General features: G+C 42.4%; 1 protein-coding gene across 2 annotated transcripts in view; it reads right to left on the bottom strand.

The window, feature by feature from the left end:
* Positions 1–12,411, bottom strand: part of Grk5 (G protein-coupled receptor kinase 5) — a 206,409-nt gene that overhangs the window by 176,945 nt on the left and 17,053 nt on the right. The gene's annotated exons all lie outside the window — the stretch shown is intronic.

Raw genomic sequence — 12,411 nt, 5'->3', positions numbered from 1 at the left:
AAGTAAAATAGGGGTGATGCACAATCACTTTTTATTTCTATTTCATTTTTGCTTTAAAATTTTTATGGGTACTTGAGCCACAGCACGCATGTAGAGATCAGAGGACAACTTGTGGGAATCACTCTCCTTCCACCATGTGGGTCCCTGGGATCAAGCTCAGATTGTCAGGCTTGGTGGTAGGTGCCCTTACCCAATGAGCCATTTCACTATCCCCTTGTTTATTTCTTAAATTATTTTACCATATATATTAATGTGTATATGCATGATATGGGCAGGGTAGGGATATACACGTGGAGGTCAGAGGACAACGTGGAGTTAGTTCTCTCCTTCCACAATAATATGGATTCTGGGGGTTGAACTCCAAAAATCCATGTTAAGAACACCAAACTTTCTTGGCAAGAACTTTACCTGCTGAGCCATTTTCAAGGTCCCATGAACACATAGTCTCCCTGTAATAAGGAAAGACTAAAGCCTTCCATGCTGGAGAATGGCTGCAGTACTCCTGCCATCTCTCTTAGAGGAAAATCAAGTAACCTGTACAGCAAACATTCTACAGAGAACCAGTTAAAATTTGGGACTGAATTTACACAGCACTGCACAGTGTGGGCCAGGGGAACTTAGGAGGTTTTAGAGTGTGAAGTGTCTCTCTGCCACAAAGCTCTGGGAGCACCAAGGCCCAGTATCACTACAAGTTTTTTATTAGTTTGTTTTATGTCTTTTAGGGATTCTTTTTTTGTGTGTGTTTTGCTTGGTTTTTTTTTGTTGTTGTTGTTTTGTTTTGATTTTTATTTTTATTAAGACATCTCCTGACACTGGCATGTGCTGCCTGCATCTCCTTGGCCCCATCTTTTCCTAGGAGAGGAATATTTGGCCTTTCTGTCTGGATGGTAAGAACCAGGTCCAGGGGGCAAAAGGTGTTTGGCTTCCACAGTGGCCACCTTGTCTAGTTCTTTACCAGCTGGATCCTCAGTATAGATATCATTAGCCCCAACTACCTCCAGGCCTTTAGAACCTTCCAGAAAAGAAGAAGACATTATGGGAAGAACATAGGTGACACTGGGGTTACTGTTTATTTTTAACACATTTATTTTGTGCCTAATATATACAGACATAAAGTAAATAAGGAAGAGCTGGGCAAATGGCTCAACATTGAAAACATGAATTGTTCTTGCAGAGGATTCAAGTTCTATTACCGCTACCCATATTGGAGAACATAAAGCCTCCTGTAACTCCATCTCCAGGACTTAACAGGTGCTTGCACTTAAATGTAGGGACACACAGACACACCGGGCACACCAGACACACACACGCACACACACACACTAAATCTTAAAACAAAACAAAACAAAATAAGAAAACATGATGAACACATAGATTGTTATCGTGAAGCTTATAGGCCATCACTATCCAAGCTTATTTTGAACAGCAAATCCTACATATAACACATTTTCAAAAAGAAAGAAAAAAAAAACATTAGAAAGTATTCTGGCTAACATCCCAGCACTTCACTTTAAAATGATTCATGCTTTTTGTTCTTGAATCAATTCATAAGCTTAAAGGAGGTAAATCATCTGAAGTATGTCTTATAACAAGCCCTTAATTTAAAAAAAAAAAAGAGTCCCACACACTCCCACTGCAACGCATTTGTAACACATGCAGACAGCCCACAAATAGTAGTGCATTTGGTTTCTTCTTCACTTAGAAGCCAATTTGTATAGACTTAGTGGTGTGAAATTGTTCTTAAACCTTTTGCTTTCAACACTGTCCAATCCCTTACACACCTGGTGAACTCCGGGACACTGACAGATCAAATTGTCCTTATTGCGCATCCACTATCAGCCCTCTGATGATCTGGTACTTTACAACAAGTCTACACACAAAGAACGCCAAAATTGATGAGAGCCAGCTTTAGAAATCACAGTTATCACCCACCCCAGACTTCCAAATTAAGCTGAAGACACTTCAGCATTTCAAATCCGGCTGAAAAAGATAATCCTAAAATATACTTCTGCTTTCTACCCACAGTGGAATCTGGGAAGATTCCTATACCATCTGTGCCTCAGTTTCCTTTTATAAAATGAGATTAACTAGTTGAGCCTACCTAGACAGTTTATGGCCAAAAGTAAATGAATTAAGACACGTAAGGCAGGGCTGAAAAGATGGGACAATAGTTGAGAACATTTGCAGTTTTTTTCAGAGAACTTAAGTTTGGTTCCCTGCACCTACATAGGAAAATGCACAACTGCCTATAACTCCAGCTCCATAAGATTTGATGCCATCTTCTGGACTCCAAGGTTATTCACACACATGGCATATAGTCACAAAGACACATTTACATGAAATTTTTAAAAATACATCTAAATAAAAAAGACATGCAAGGTAAAATTACCTGTATGTGTATTATTGTGTTCAAGTGTGCTCATGTGTATACAGGTGTGTATAGGCACCAGTGCCCTGTGAAGGTCAAAGGACTACCTCAAGTGTCTGTTGATCCTCACCTCCCACTTTGTTTGAAAAAGAGTCTCTCCTGTTGTACTACTTTAGCTTTCACAGATTCTTCTGCCTCTGCTTCCAGTTTTCCTGTAGAGGTGTACTGGAATTATAGTTGCATAGACTACTGCTTTTGGCTTTTATGTGAGATCTTGGGATCAGAGTTCAACAGGCCATTTAGACTTTGCAATGGCAATATCCACTAAGTCATCTTCCAAGCTCTGAACTACTTTTATCTATATGTTTTCTCACCAACATGATGTAGTCAACCATGATGGTGAAAGGGCCTGGGTTCAAATTCCATCTCATTTATCCTTTACTGCGGCTTTGGAAAGGATAAGGAACCTCTATGAGCTCCATTATCTCATACGTAGAGATAGGATAAAAATAGCATCTGACCAGAGGGAGAAGAAAGCAGCTTCAAATGCAGATTTGGTTTATGGTTCTTCTAGAGATGATGAAACTGAAGCTTATCAGAGGTGTCACAGCCCTGGAGGAGCTGGCTACCTAATGAGATATGAACATGTCCAGGCTTCTGTGAAGAAGCAGATTTACGATCAGACCAGTGTGTGGACAGAACCACTTCCAGACTAACACACAGCTATAGTTCCTAACACACTTTGGGTGCACACTTCCATGGCAACTGGAATGCTTTTACTTATTTCCTTTTTTAGGCTGGCTGGCTGTCTTTCTTTCTCTCTCTCTCTCTCTCTCCCTCTCTCTCTCTCTCTCTCTCTCTCTCTCTCTCTTTCTTTCTTTCTTTCTTCCTACAACAAAAGTCCAACAAAAGCAACCAGTTGGGGACTGCATTATTTATTTGTTTGGGGAAAACAAACCTACACCAATGCAAAACCTAAAACCCATGTTTTCACTTAGCTAAAAGGACTCTGGAGACCTTCTCTTCCCTAGCTGTGTACTGCCCTTCTGGGCCTGGCATCTGTCTTTGGCCTGTAACTCCTGACCTCGAGTCAAAACTCTTTGGCTGTAATCAAATAACCAGTTTGCCCAACAGGAAGCCAAGGACACACTTCTGGCTCCTAGAAAAGCTGGCTGCCAAAATCAATCAAACAGCGATAAGGAGTCTCACTCTCACCATCACCGCGTCTTTGTTGTCCTCCTACCTCCCTCAACCCCTCACTCAGCCTTTGATTCAGCATTGTGTGGTGTTGCCTTACTCTGTGCTGTCCCTAGAAAGCAGTGTTCTCAGCAGAACAGTAGCCTCTGGCCCAGAAATCACATTCATCCTCATGCTGAAACAGTCCCTACAGGAAAACAATCAAGGCTCTGACTGGTTAGAGCCTGCTCACATGCTCACTGATAGAGCCAATGAGAAGTCATCCTGGGGATTTATTATCATGTAGGACAGCCTCCCCCCCCCCCAAAAAAAATCATAGTTCTATTATGATAGAGAGGGAAGCCATACCAAAAATGATGGTTCTATTGACATGGAGAGGACAGATCACCTCAAAAAAAAAAAAAAAATGATGGTTCTATTATCAGAATAGTAGAGGCTGGGTAGGGGAAAAGGAAAACAGCAGATATCATTTGCTCACAGATTCTTCAGAGCTGCTATTATGCCCCACATCTGCCCTGAGTACCCCCACATTCCTCAAGCTCTATGCTAGTCAACACATGACTCAGAGACCCAGAATAACCTTACACCTGTTTCCAGAGTCAGGAACACCTCTAAACCACCTTTCATATTGTTTCTATCTACCTCCATATCCAAAGGTACCAAATTCTGCAGATTCAACCTCCCCAAAAGAAGATCTCACTGGCTCATGCCTTTTTTCTTTTTTTTTTTTTTTAATTTTTGTTTTTGTTTTTGAGACAGAGTTTCTCTGTGTAGCTTTGGCTGTCCTGGAACTTGCTATGTAGACCAGGCTGGCCTTGAACTCACAGAGCTCAATCTGCCTCTACATCCCAAATGCTGGGAGTAAAGATGCACCACCATTGTCCAGTACTTTACTTCTTTTTTTTTTTTTTCTTTTTCTTTTTTTCAGAACCTAGATCTCCAGCTACTTCTCAGAACTCACTGTCCATTACAATCCAAAGCCTCTGCTACCTAACATGCTGTCTTCAAGTTTAGGGAACATTACCCTTGTCCACTCAAAGAATCCCTTCTGCCTAAAATAGGAACTCCCAACTTCTCAGTGTGGCATTCAGAAGGCCTCATCTTCTCCAGCCTGCCCATTCCCTACTCCCTACTCCCCTAAACTATTTCTACATACCAGGGCAACAAAGCCACCCCAACCTAGTCCCCCAGTCACCTCCATATTGTTCTACCCACCACACTCCATACAGTGGATCTACTCAGTGTATTCAGTGTTAGGATTCTGTCTAAGCTCCACCCCACAATTACTTGGCAACAGCCAGGTATGCCCCGCCCCAAGGTTACCTGGCAACAGCCAGGTAGGCCTGGCCCACTATAAAAGGGTCTGCTTGCCCCCTCCTAGATCTCTTGATCTCACTCTCTTGCCTCTTGCCCCTTGTTCCCCCTCTCTCCCCATTCCCTTCTCCCCTCTCTCCACGTGGTCATGGTCGGCCTCTACATCTCTCCTCTCTGCCTTTCTCTCTGTCTCTACTACTCTCTTAACTCCCCTCCCCATGACCTAAATAAACTCTATTCTATGCTATACTGTCATGTGGCTGGTCCCTCAGGGGGAAGGGATGCCTTGGCATGGGCCCTCTGGAACATCACCTTCCCCCACACCTCCATAGAACATATTTTTATCCCTTTTCTTTTTATAATCACAACATTCAGCCCATTCACAGGCTGAAGAGCCACAGTCAAGCTCAAACCTGAGAGCACTTCAGCCTCTGATGGATCTTCAATGTTCACTAACATATCAAATTGTAGGGAAATTTACACCTATCACTATTAAGCTTGGCTCATGCACCTGGCAGAGGGTCTGTAGATGGTACATCATTGCCACTAACTATTGATGTCCATTTCTGATGAAGCCTCTGCTGACTATTATTCTTTATCAAGGCTGCCTTTGTTTCACAGATAGCTAAAGCCTGCCTTTGAGTCTACAATAGACTTCATGAAGTAGCTGCCTTCCCTTCAATTAGAGTGGAATGTTCTGGGGAGAGTGGGGGGCAGTATCTGTCAGCATTCTTGAAGTGCTTTTCCAGTATTTACACTAAGATGATCTTAAATCTTATCAGCATGATGGGCAGATCTCATTTCAACATCCAAAGCATCTCTGATCATTAGTAACTCCTGAATTTACTAGTTAGCACTCATGGAGCCTATTTTCCATGGCACATTCTGCTTTTTAGATTCTCTATCAGCTCCCCAACTTTACCGAAAGAGTCAGTGCTCATCTCCCAACAAGTATCATTTTATTATAAAATAAAGTATGTGATGTTAGTTATAGAAAAGCAAGCACTCTCCATCCCCTGTCCCTGCATTTCTTGTAGACAGGATACATTTTGAGTCAAAAGTTTTGTGAGTGGTTTAGTTTCCCTATCCCTCCACTGGGGTTCCTGCCTGGTTACAGGAGGTGGTCTCTGCAGGTTCCATATCCCCAGTGTTGTGAGTCACAGCTAAGGTCACTCCCATTGCTTCTTAGGTACCTCCCCTATCCCAGGTCTCCCAACCCCCACCAGTTGCAGATTTCCACTCATTCTCATGGCCATCTGGCCATCTCTCCTGTCCCTCCCAACACCTGATCCTGAACTACCCCCCATTCCCATCCCCTTCTCCTCTCCCACCCAGTTCCCTCCCTCCATCTGCCTCCAAGGACTATTTTATTCCCCCTTCTAAATGAGATTCAAACACCCTTGCTTGAGCCTTTCTTCTTTAGCTTCTTTGGGTCTGTCTTTGGTTACCTCACTCAAGATGGTATTCTCAAGTTCCACCCATTTGCCTGCAAAATTCATGATGTCTTTGTTTTTAATAGCTGAATAGTATCCCAGTGTGTAAATGTAGCACATTTTCTTTATGTATTCTTCACTTGAGGGACATCTAGGTTGTTTCCAGTTTCTGGCTATTATGAATAAAGCTGCTATGAACTTAGTTGATCAAGTGTTCCTATGGTATAGTGGGGCATCTTTTGGGTATATGCCCAGGAGTGGTATAGAAATGCTGGGATAGGAGATGAAGCAAAGACTGAAGGAATGGCCAAGCAATAATTGGCCTTACTAGAGACCCATCCCATAGGCAAGCACCAACCCTTGACACATTATTAGTAGTATAACTATGTAATACTGTTATAACCCTGTTATAGTATTAAAAGTATAACTCTGTTATACTTGCAGACAGGAGTCTAGCATGACTGTCCTCTGAGGGGCTCCACCCACCAACTGACTCAGATACAAAGATCCACAGTCAAACAGTGAATGGAGCTTGAGTCGACTAACCTGGACCCTTGGGATTCTCAAGAGACTGAACCACAAAACAAAAAGCACACACAGGCTGGACCTAGGCCTCCGGCACATATGCAGCAGATATGGAACTTGGTCTTCATGTGGGTCCCAAAAAACTGGAGCTGGAGCTATCCCAAAAGCAGTTGCCTATCTGTGGAATATGTTCTTCTAGCTGGACTGCCTTGTCTGGCCTCAGTGGGAGAGGATAAGCCTAGCCTCGAAGAGACTTGATGTGCCAGGGTCGGGAGATACCTAGAGGGTGGCAGGCTTCCAACCTCTGAGGAGAAGGGGAGGAAGTGACCAGGAGGTGGGGCAGCTATAGGAATGGAAAGTGAGTAAAAAAGAGAAAAGAAAAAAGAAAAGAAAGCACACACATGCACACCAAGAGGAGCCTAGCCTAACAAAAGAATGCCCAGGGAACAATACTGACCTTGCACAGGTCCCATCTATCCTTCCTTCTTGCACTCCACTCCCCAGTTTCAAATGTGGTGTCTGCTTTATGCATCAAGCAAGACAATAAAAACCTTTAGGAGAAATAACTCAGTGAGTATAAAAATGTTTGTTTCACAAGTCTGATGACCTTCGTTTGATTCCCAAGGGCCCACAATATAAAACACAGGTTAATGTTGTGCACCTATAATCCTGGCACTCTTACAGGAAAATGGGAGGCAGAGAGGAGAATCCACTAGCAGCTTGTGGGCCAGCTGGCCTAGAGTATGAAATACAGCAGAAAAATCCCAAACCGGGAGGGGGGGGGGCAACTCCTTAAAAGTTGTCCTTTGACTCCTTACATGCATGCCATGCCACACACAAACCCAGGACACATAAGGGAGCATAAAATATTCATTCAGGGATTTTCCCAAATTCAAATGAACACTTGAAGTGTAAAGACCTGTTCACACATTCCTTCAACCCAGCAGTCAACAGTAAAAACCAAAGATTCTCTAGATCTCTGGCTTAGCAGAGATAAAATTATCATATAACACTCACGTGGTAAAATGCTAAAGGCAGTCCTTGCTCCCATTTGGGTCTGAATCCAGATGATTTCCTTCCTATTGTTATTGAATACCTGCGATCAATACAGCATTATCCCTGAGAGATGATAAAGACAAGAGAGGCCTTGCCTTCAACCTGTAGCCTTCCTTAGGCATCAAGAAAGCCAGAGTCACCAACAAAGCCAGAGCTGAGTTATTTCTAACAAGTTCCAGCTGCCGAAAACTAATCAAAAGAGCACTAGAAGTTTCCATAAGACTCTGGATTGGAATCTGTGTCACTTGCCAAAATGTGTTTTGGGGGTTGGGGGTTAATTTTTTTGTTTTTTGGGTTTGGGTTAGGAATTGGTTGGTTGGTTGGTGTTTTGGGTTTTTTGTTTCTTTTTTTTTTTTTTTTTTCGGTTTTTTTGGGGGAGGAGGGGGGTGTTCAAGACAAGTTTCTCTGTGCAGCCCTGGCTGTCCTGGAACTCTATCTATAGACCAGGCTGGCCTTGAACTCACAGAGATCCACTTGCTTCTGCCTCCTGAGTGCTGGGATGAAAGGTGTGGGTTACCTGTCAAGATAAGCAGTGTCTAGACCAGCCAAGAAGGGTGAGACAGAATGCTAGGAGCCTCAAAAATGTTCTATAGTACCATTCAAATTACTTCCTTATTCTCTTGTGGGTGACAAAAGTCCCCACCCAACTTGAAAAGCAAGTAATACCATTTTATCTCTTGAGTCTTTGGGATGTCTTCAAGTCCATGTGGCATGGTTTCTATTGCTTGTGTCTGGATGGAAAATTCTTGTATTTTATAAAAAAAAAATATTTACTTATTACTTTCTTTAACCAGATTAAGGACTGTGTATTTTTAAAATTTCTAGGAAGACATATTATTAGGATAATGTAGTGCAGAACAATCAAACTGTTTGTTTTTATTTAATTTTCCCTCCTATTACTCACTAAAGAAAATACAAGAATCATGCATTCCCTTTCTTAGAGTGCAGGTGGCAGTTAAATTAGTAGCAGATTTTATCTTGTTTCTGTTATACACATAGCCCCTCCTATCTCTAACTCTGTCATCAGGGATAATTTTCATTCTCATGTATAATGCCTGCTCTTCAAATTCTATTAGGAGAGACCCACAGTTTAATTATTATCAGTAAAGGATGAAGATATGGCTCAGTGGTTAAGATCACTGGCTGTTCTTGAAGATTCAGTTTCAATTCTCAGCACCCATTTGGCAGTTCAAATCTATCTGTAACTCCAGCCCCATAGGATCTAACATGCTCCTCTGGCCTCTTCCGACATACATCCAGGCAAAACACCAGGCAGACATACATAAAATAAATGTTTCATAAAAAATAATAAATGTCTTAAAATTTAATAAAAATATTACTATAAGTGCCCACAGTAAATTTGAACTACCAATTCTCAAGACTGAAAGATTGAAATGAGCCCAAGAGACCACCAGGTCTGACCTGTACATTTATAGAACTGGGAAAAGTTTGGCTCAGAGAACTGAAGCCGTGTGCCTATGGCCACACAACATGCCGGTAGCACATTTTCCCTTATTCAAATTTTCACAGAGCCATCAATAATACTTTCAGTGGGAATTGAAATATATTAGCTGAGTATATTTAACAGGAAAAAAATACCAAGTTACCTCAAAAAGAAAAACAGTGGGTGTCTAGAGCCCACTTATGTCAAGTTATTAAACCCCCACATCCTTGAGCTTGCCAGACACCACCATTCCCACTGCCAGCAGATTGTGGTCCTAAGATGAAAGTACCTATTAATGAACAGTGGTTTCCAATAAAACCACAGCCTGGATATCTGGGGACAGGGGCTCTGGCTTTAGTCCTTATGATGATTAATTCCCACTGTCAACTTGACTGGATTAAAAAATGCCATGTGGGGGCTACAGAGATAGCTGTTCAGTGGGCATGGTACATGTCTTTAACCCCAGAAGCAGACACATCTGGACTACATAGTGAGTTCTAGGACAACCAGGGCTGTGTTGAAAAGCCATGGCAACTTTAATTCCAGCACTCAAGAAGCAGAGGCAGGAGGATCTCTTAGTTTGAAGCCGGCATGGTCTACATAGTGAATTCCCTCAGGACTACACTGATAAACTTTGTCTGAAAAACCAAAAAAATACTTGTTACTCTTACAGATCTGAGTTTGATTATCAGCACCCACATTAACTGGTTTACAACCGTAACTCCAACTCCTAGGAATCCAATGACCTCTTCAGGCCTCTGAAGGTACCTATACATGTACACATATTCACACACATACACACACACACACACACACACAAACAAACAAACAAACAAAAAAACCTTTAAGAGAAATGGCCTGGGTATTAATGACGCCTCTGTGAGAGCATAGGGGGTACTATAGTATTACATGGGAGAACTACCTTGAATATTTCATGAGTTGGGGTCCCATATGGGGGAAGGAGGCAACCAAAAAGTGCTAGCATCCTGCTCTCTACTTCCCAGTTCATGAAGATGTGAAGAGTCCCAGGCACACACTTCTACCACCAAGATTACAACTTTCCCATCAAGACAAATTAAAACCTGAGTCAAACCCTGAAGCAAAATAAAGACTTCTTCCTTCCTTTACATTGCTTCTATCAGATGTTTTGTCATAACAACAAGTAATTAATACAGTCTTCCCTGCAGCAGACATGATAGGTGTCTGATCTTAGGAAGTACCCTCAGCAAAGGGCAGAGTACCACCTGCTATGTCTCAAAAGAACAGAATCAAACCTAATGGTTGATGGTATGCCTGGTATAACTGGCCTTCATGGGCAGACCTGGAATATTTTTAGTACCTAGTAAGGCCAAAGGGTGAATGGATAGATACACACACACAGTGTGTGTGTGTTTTTAAGGTCTCAGTTCCATCCTTCAGGAAATTTTTGCAATTTTCTAGGTAAAGCATTGTTTTGTTTTGTTTTTTAAATCCAGGGGCTCTGAATATTCTGCTGAGAGAAAGTGTAGTTTCCACCACACAAGAGCTATAAGCACATCAGGGTTGTTTTGATTTGCGTTTCCCTGATGATTAAGGATGTTGAACATTTTTTCAGGTGCTTCTCGGCCATTCAGTATTCCTCAGGTGAGAATTCTTCCTTTAGCTCTGAGCCCCATTTTTTAATGGGGTTATTAATCATCAGGGAAATGCAAATCAAAACAACCCTGAGATTCCACCTCACACCAGTCAGAATGGCTAAGATCAAAAATTAGGTGACAACAGATGCTGGCGAGGATGTGGAGAAAGAGGAACACTCCTCCATTGTTGGTGGGATTGCAAGCTTGTACAACCACTCTGGAAATCAGTCTGGCAGTTCCTCAGAAAATTGGATATAGTACTACCAGAGGATCCCACAATACCACTCCTGGGCATATATCCAGAAGATGTTCCAACCGGTAAGAAGGACACATGCTCCACTATGTTCATAGCAGCCTTATTTATAATAGCCAGAAGCTGCAAAGAACTCAGATGCCCCTCAACAGAGGAATGGATACAGAAAATGTGGTACATTTACACAATGGAGTACTACTCAGATATTAAAAAGAATGAATTTATGAAATCCCTAGCCAAATGGATGGACCTGGAGGGCATTATCCTGAGTGAGGTAACCCAATCACAAAAGAACTCACACGATATGTACTCACTTATAAGTGGATATTAGCCCAGAAACTTAGGATACCCAAGATATAAGATACAATTTGCTAAACACATGAAACTCAAGAAGAACGAAGAACAAAGTGTGGGCACTTTGCCCCTTCTTAGAATTGGTAACAAAACACCCATGGAAGGAGTTACAGAGACAAAGTTAGGAGCTGAGACGAAAGGATGGACCATCTAGAGACTGCCATATCCGGGGATCCATCCCATAATCAGCTTCCAAACACTGACACCATTGCATACACTAGCAAGATTTTGCTGAAAGGACCCAGATATAGCTCTCTCTTGTGAAACTATGCCGGGGCCTAGCAAACACAGAAGTGGATGCTCACAGTCAGCTATTGGATGGATCACAGGGCCCCCAATGGAGGAGCTAGAGAAAGTAACCAAGGAGCTAAAGGGATCTGCAACCCTATAGGTGGAACAACAGTATGAACTACCCAATACTCCCCAGAGCTCGTGTCTCTAGCTACATATGTATCAGAAGATGGCCTAGTCGGCCATCAGTGGAAAGAGAGGCCCATTGGTCGTGTAAACTTTATCTGCCTCAGTACAGGGGAACGCCAGGGCCAAAAAGTGGGAATGGGTGGGTAGGGGAGTGGGGGGTAGGATATGGGGGACTTTTAGGATAGCATTGGAAATGTAAATGAAATATATACCTAAAAAAAAAAAAAAGAGCTATAAGCACTATACACCAGCTGCCCTCTTAATGCACAGCAGAGAACTGCTATAGGACCAGGCTGAAACAGGCTACAGGAGGATCTCTGAAAATATTCTGGTTCCCTAGTAGTGGCTCACAGGCCTGGCTTCTCAAAGAACCTGCTCTCCCATCTCCATACCATGGTGTTAGAGATTAAACATAGATGACTTGCTTCTCC

This window comes from Mus musculus, chromosome 19, assembly GCF_000001635.26.
Source record: "Mus musculus strain C57BL/6J chromosome 19, GRCm38.p6 C57BL/6J".
NCBI lineage: Eukaryota > Metazoa > Chordata > Mammalia > Rodentia > Muridae > Mus > Mus musculus.
The sequence above is the reverse complement of the archived record's forward strand: the minus strand, read 5'-3'. Positions and strand labels throughout refer to the sequence as shown.